A 6,533-nucleotide genomic window follows, 5' to 3' on the forward strand; every position below is an offset into this window, starting at 1 on the left:
TGGGAGGAAACCCAGAGGCAAAAGGAAGTGCAAAAAGAATATGAGACTATGGGGTGACATACGTGTAGGCAAGAAAAGAAACTTGAATTCTGAGATCCAGAGGGATCTGAAAGTGGGATTTAAACAAGCACAGGTGCTAGGTAGAGCAGTACATACCCAAATCTCAGAGAATTCAGACAGTTGCCACTCAGCATTAGAGGGATAGAAAATACTGTTTAGTCATCAAATTGTTTGCTGTTCTAATAGAACATTGAATAAATATTAGCCTTTTAACCCTGTCTTGATACATGGACAATGTAATCTTCATCCTTTCTGCAGTAGTATCCTGTCACTGAGTAGCTAACACCATCTTCAGAGTCAGGAAACTTTTCCTCTGAAGGAAAGCAAGGTGCACCCACTTCAAGTCTGCAGACAAACATCAGAAGACCAGAATCTGCCATACTGTTTGAGATATGTGAGCTCTCAAAGGACAAGTCAGTAACTTCTGGTAAATTTAATATGGCATCAAGGTGAGGTGTCATGGTTGGAAGCAGTAACTCTTTCCATTTTGAATCCGAAAAATTCGGTATAATGAACTGCCCAGAGACTTTGATCTTTTGAGCAGCAAAGGTATTTATTAGCAGCGCCAGGAACAAGCCAGCTATTGCTGGAAAAACTTGCTCAAAGGCTTCACACAAAATCAGCGCTTTTATACAATGTTCCTACATGATTAAATGCATATTCAAATGATTACAACATCTATCTATGCATATTAATAACAGGCAGAGTATAGGTGGAGCTCAGGCGGGGCTTGGGGCGGTACTTCTCTTGGCCCTCAGTTTTGGGGGTAGTTCTGTCCTTCCTCCCATGAGTCTAGGGGCTTAAACTCATCTTCCTCAGTTTGACCCTTCTTCTTTTCCATTGTTCTCGACCTGCTCACTGAAGCTTGGAGAAAGCCTTGGCTCCTGGACTGTTTCTTCTATTCAAATGTCTATCTTATCCTACTGCATCTTAATTTATTACCTCTAGGCCTATTACATGTTCTCTTACCATTCTCTTAAGTTTTGGTTCAGTAAGTAGAACAGATCAAGCACAGATCAGGTTTTTTTTGGATGTCAGTAGCTTGTTAGCAGGCCCAAATATCTTAGTTAACTCTTTTGGGCCTGACCTTCCTGTTTCAATTTCAGTCACAGAACTGAAAAACTTCAGCCCCTCTTTCCAAGTACATGCTACTTATCAATGCTACTCACACTAATTTTAAGAAATTTCTCCTGTTTGGAAACTGCTTTTCAAAGACTATAGTCACTGGCACTAGTGAACTAATACTTAATTTTTGACAAGAAAATTAGGAACATCTTCAGGGGAGGTGAAATTAGTCACAGTAATCATGTAAATCTAACACCTTCTTTATTTCATTAAAAATGTATATAATTTTAAGTCCTTATGGCATATAAAAATTAACAGATGTCCCCTTTATAAAGAGCTCTTAATCCTTGGTTGTAAACATAAGCAAGCCCTATCTGTTTTTCTGGCAATACTGCTCAGAGCAATGAGATCTGCAGAGTTACAAGGAAACATTAAGTCCCACCGAGGTGAAAATATGGCAGAGTAAAAATAACTGCACAAGTGCTGGTAAATCAGCACCTATAAATTATAATCTGAGAAGTGAGGAGTGTTTAAAGGGGGTATTTGACAAAAGTGATGGAAGAGTGATCAGAATGGCTTATAATATTCCCAGGAGTTTCGAGAAAAGCAGTCTGTGACAAAAATTTTGAGAGGCTTTGTACAGATGAGAGCTCCAAGCAATTTGGAAAGTGACAACCAAAATGTGGGAAAGAGTGACTAAGCTATTTTCTATGAAGAGAAACAAAGAAAATGCCTAAGAGAAATGAGATCTACAGATTTAGTGAGGCTCTCTGTGTTGCTAATCCTCTTTTTCTTGTAATAGGCTCTCTAACAGACTCGTCTCTGCTCCACAATGCTAACTGGAAAGTTCTTTAGCAGCGTTGTTAAATCAGTATATCATACTGATGGTTTTTGGAGGTCAGTAAATAATATAAGTAAACTTCTGACAGGTTCACAGAATCACAGGATGGTGAAGGTTGGGAGGACCTCTGGAGGGCATCACATCCAATGCCCCCTGCTCAAGCAGGGTCACTTAGAGCCCAGGACCATGTCCAGGCAGCTTTTGAATATGTCCAAGGATAGGGACCCACAACCTCCCTGGGCAACTTGTGCCAGCCCTTGGCCCCCTGTCATGGTTTTGATGCTTCTTAGAAACTAAGCAGGAATTTTTCCCTTTCCCCTGCCCACTGTGTGAAGGGGATGTTGAATGGGCAGATTGACTGTGGCTTAGGCAATTGAGTAACGCAAAAGAAATGGCTGATAGAACCACATGGCCCTCAGAATTTTGTCTGTGGGGATAGGTAATGAGTTCTTTTTTTCCTTTTTTTCCTCTCGTCTCCTGGGAAATGAGAGGGAGGAGTTCAGGTGGCTGCTAGAGCTCGAACAAGGTCGGAGTAGCAGCTCAGAGGTGGTTTTGTTCTCAGTCTGGCTGCCAACAGAGAATTCTGCTTGGATTTTCATCGGAGAGGAACTGTTTCGAGAAGTTTTTTCCCTCCTCCATTCCTGTTTTTCTTTCTTGGCAGCAGTTCTTGTGCACATCAAAAGGAGAGGGAAAATTATACCACATGATTCAACCAGCAGGACAGAGTGAGTTCCTGTAGGGAAGGACCTTTTTTTTCCTCTCCCTCCTCTCTCTACCCTTTCCCAGTGAGAGGGGAGGGAAGACCTCCATTTTCAGTTTCTCCAGCACACCCAGGAGGGTGTCCCCCCATGTGGCAACAACCAGTGATCCAACAGAGCCCCCTTCTGACCAGTGCGAAGCACTGCAGGCTCTGCATCTCCAGTGATCCAAGAGCGCCCCCTGCTGACTGTGGTTAGAATTGCACCAAAGGGCACAAACTGAACTGTTTATCTTTTTGTTTGTTTATTTGTTTGTTTATTTGTCTTACTTGTTTTCTTTTGTTGTTTCTGCCAATACACATATATCTTTTAATAGAGGACTGTTATTCTTCCTTTTTCCACAATTTTTTTCCTCAATTGGAGCCTCTTAATTTCGGATTTACAATTGCTTAGAGGGAGGAGTTTGGGTCTTCCTCATAACTCATCCTCAGCAAAACACTTGTGTCTCATTTAAACTGAGACACCCCCCAAGAGTGAAAAAGTGTTTCCCAGGCTTCAGAGGGAACATTCTATGCTTCAATTTGTACCCATTACCTCTGGTCCTGTCACTGGGCCCAACTGAACTCTGGGTTCTGCCTCATTACACCCTCCCTTCAGGTATTTTAATACATTGTTGAGTTTTCCCCTGAGCCTGCTCTTCTCCAGGCTGACTGTTCTCAGCTCTCTCAGCCTGCTCCTCAAAGGAGAGATGCTGCATTCCCTTCATTGTCTTTGCAGTCTTTTGCTGTACTGTCTCCAGTACATCCATGTCTGTATTTCTCTGGAGCCCAGAACCGGAACCAGGCCCCACCAGTCGCAGGTCAACTCCTCCATTATCTCTTGTCCCAAGAGAGCCCCATATCTCCCTGACTGCAGCTGTAGTTTTATTGGGAAGTAGCTTTCATCTGCATCTTTTTCCAGCCGTGTTACATGTTATTCATCCAAACCTAATTCAGTAATGCTGGTCTGCACCCCACAAGGGCTAATGCAAAAGACAGCTACCACATATGAGTATCACAAAATCACAGAGACGAGACTATGAGACAGCTAATACTTTAGGTATCTTCCTAGCGTTGATAATTCATTCATGAATCTTGGCAAAATTATGGGGGAGAACAGCAAAGAACAATGTAAAATTGTAACGCTGTAGTTATGCTTCAGCTGAGAGAGAGAAAAAATGTAATAGGTACTATTTATGATCTTTTAACATTTGGAGCAGGGTGCATAAGTAAAACCTAATGAGATGGAGAAATTCAAATTAAAAACCAGCCCAGTGTACATTTTACACATATTCTATGGGTATTTAGATCCTCTACAACCAGAGATACCAGTGATTCAGCATACAGTGGGAAGAAAAAGAGGACTTTGCCCAAAATAAATATTTCTTACAAGGGTCACTGCAGTTTAATACATACCCCAGCATTTATTGTATACTCCAGGCACTTAGTGATTTGGCTGCACTGCCAGAAACCTCCCTTGTGACAAGTCACCTTGTTCTCAGATGGTTGTGAAACAAGATCACTGACACTCTGTCAGAAATCTGTTAGATTTTTTTTCCTCTGTCTTCATCTTTAGTCAAGTTAGAGCTACAGAAAAGTGTGTCAATGACAGCCCTGGTGACTGTATTCTTTTGTAAAATCACAAGAAGGTTCAGCTTGAGCAGAACTGGCACCAACCTCTGAAGAATGTCTTAGCAAGTTCCATCAGCCCTGGCCCCCGGTGACCTCTTCCAGCAGTGAGCTTTGTTTAAACCCAGTTTAAGCAGAGGCTTCCATAGTGGCCAAGGCTTGCAGTGCTGGCAGCTCTGTTGATGTGACCAACTGAACCAAGATCACAATCACATTTCACATAGTTCTCTAAACAGTTGGAGAACTGTTGGTAATTGTTGGTCACTATCTGCCCAGCCTGGAATGTGTTTTTAACTGATTTTTATGTCCATAGTGACTGTTATTTGCATCTATATTAGTATCTTTTTAGGCACCTCAGGGAACTATTCCTGGCAAGATATCAGTAGGCAAATTATTCCTTAAAGTAATTAAAACTCTGCAAACTGCAGGAAGAAGTCCAAAGGGATTGCCTAAAACCTTAAATTATCCTGTGAAGATTATTGTCTCCAAGTTCCCTCATCCTTCAGCAGTGAGATTTTTCTTGGGCACAGTTCAGCCAACTTCAGTCATCCTGCATCTCCTTCTAGAGGACTCCCAGTGGAAGCCTAGGGTTATTAGTTTTGTGAGGCTTAAGTTTACAGGATGTAAAAGGCCTTTTTGTGAAGCACTTTATACAGTGAGAAGAACAGCAGGAGCTTTGTGGATGCTTTTATTTGTTTTTTACATTATTTTTGACTGCTCAAAAATAATTCTGCAGATCCATAAAATTTTAATTCTCAATGAATAACAATGTCAATTTTCTTATAGGAGAAATTTGTAAGGAAAGCTGATACTTTTTATTGGTTGTACCTGATGGTATGATCTCCTTGTTACTTCCTCTGTGATTTTGTTATTTCCCCAAGCCTACCTGACAACAGCTGCCTTATCAGCCTGACAGCCCAACACATCTGCAGAGAAACACAAGAGTTGGCGGAAAAGATAACACCTATTTTTACATGATTACCATATTAAAAAAAATTTAAAAGGTCAGATGTCTAGTCCTGTGCATATGAGGTATGTAACTAGATAAATTTAAGTCTTGGGTGGGGAATAAAGGAAAGGAGGAAGGAAAAGCATTGCCTGTATGTGCTCACTAATCTCACAGCCATACTGTGGGCACTGCTGGGAACCCCCTATTGCACAGACCTAGACCCAGCTATCTTTGCTTTGTAGGAAGGAATCTTACTTGCTTATGCTATTCCACTCTGTCACTTAGTCATAATAAACCTCCTATTAAGTTGCACAGCTTATTACATTACAATATTTTTACTCAAATAGTATAACAAAATGCTTCCAATACAACTAACATTCTTAGACTTACTCTTATTCATGATTATAGCATGGAAACTCTCATATATTTTGAGAAGGAAAATAATTTAGAAATTAGCAGTTTGAGATCATGCATGTAAAAAACCTTTATGGTCTATAAAAGGCTTGCTAATAAAAAGCTGTACACTATTAAAATGAAATATTTTCATTAAACCTCTCAGTGGCCATTTCACAGTTAGATGAATACTTTATTCATAGAGCTGTAGTTGTGGTAAATACCTGAGATACATTCCTCAAACCTTACAATATTCTTTTAATTTGATGAAACTTTATTTTTCTGGTGGAAGTCCTTATAGGTAAAAAAATTAAAGCAGCTTATAGAACACAAAATGGGTATACTGATTTTGAAACACAAGCACTTCTCATGGATAAGTGACAAAGCTGGATGGAAATACTTACAATAATGTGGTTAATCATTGATGAAGAGATAGTAGATCAGATCCTGATCCCACATGTATTATCCACAGGAGTTGAATATACAAGCCTGACTGGCTTGCTAGCACACTGTGATGCTCCAAACCACATACACTCATCCTAAAGCACCTGAAATGCTTCCCATGGAGAAACTTGATGTGATGGAGAATCAAAATAGTTCTTACTGCAAAGTAAGCAGTAAAATATATGTATGTATGCAGCATGTATTAGTTCTCCATGGAACGTAAGAATTTTTAGATGTGATCTAACTGATTTTATGATAATGGCAGAGGTATTTACAAGCACAGTTACATTCAGGGGATGGTCTCAAAATATTTCCAATATGCTTAGAGTTTTTAATTTTTCTCATATATATCAGAGTTAAGATATACTGCAGCTGTTGAACATCTGGAATGACAGCCCATTATACATTACAGAGTG

This window comes from Myiozetetes cayanensis, unplaced genomic scaffold (assembly GCF_022539395.1).
Source record: "Myiozetetes cayanensis isolate MyiCay16 unplaced genomic scaffold, myiCay2020 scf1, whole genome shotgun sequence".
NCBI lineage: Eukaryota > Metazoa > Chordata > Aves > Passeriformes > Tyrannidae > Myiozetetes > Myiozetetes cayanensis.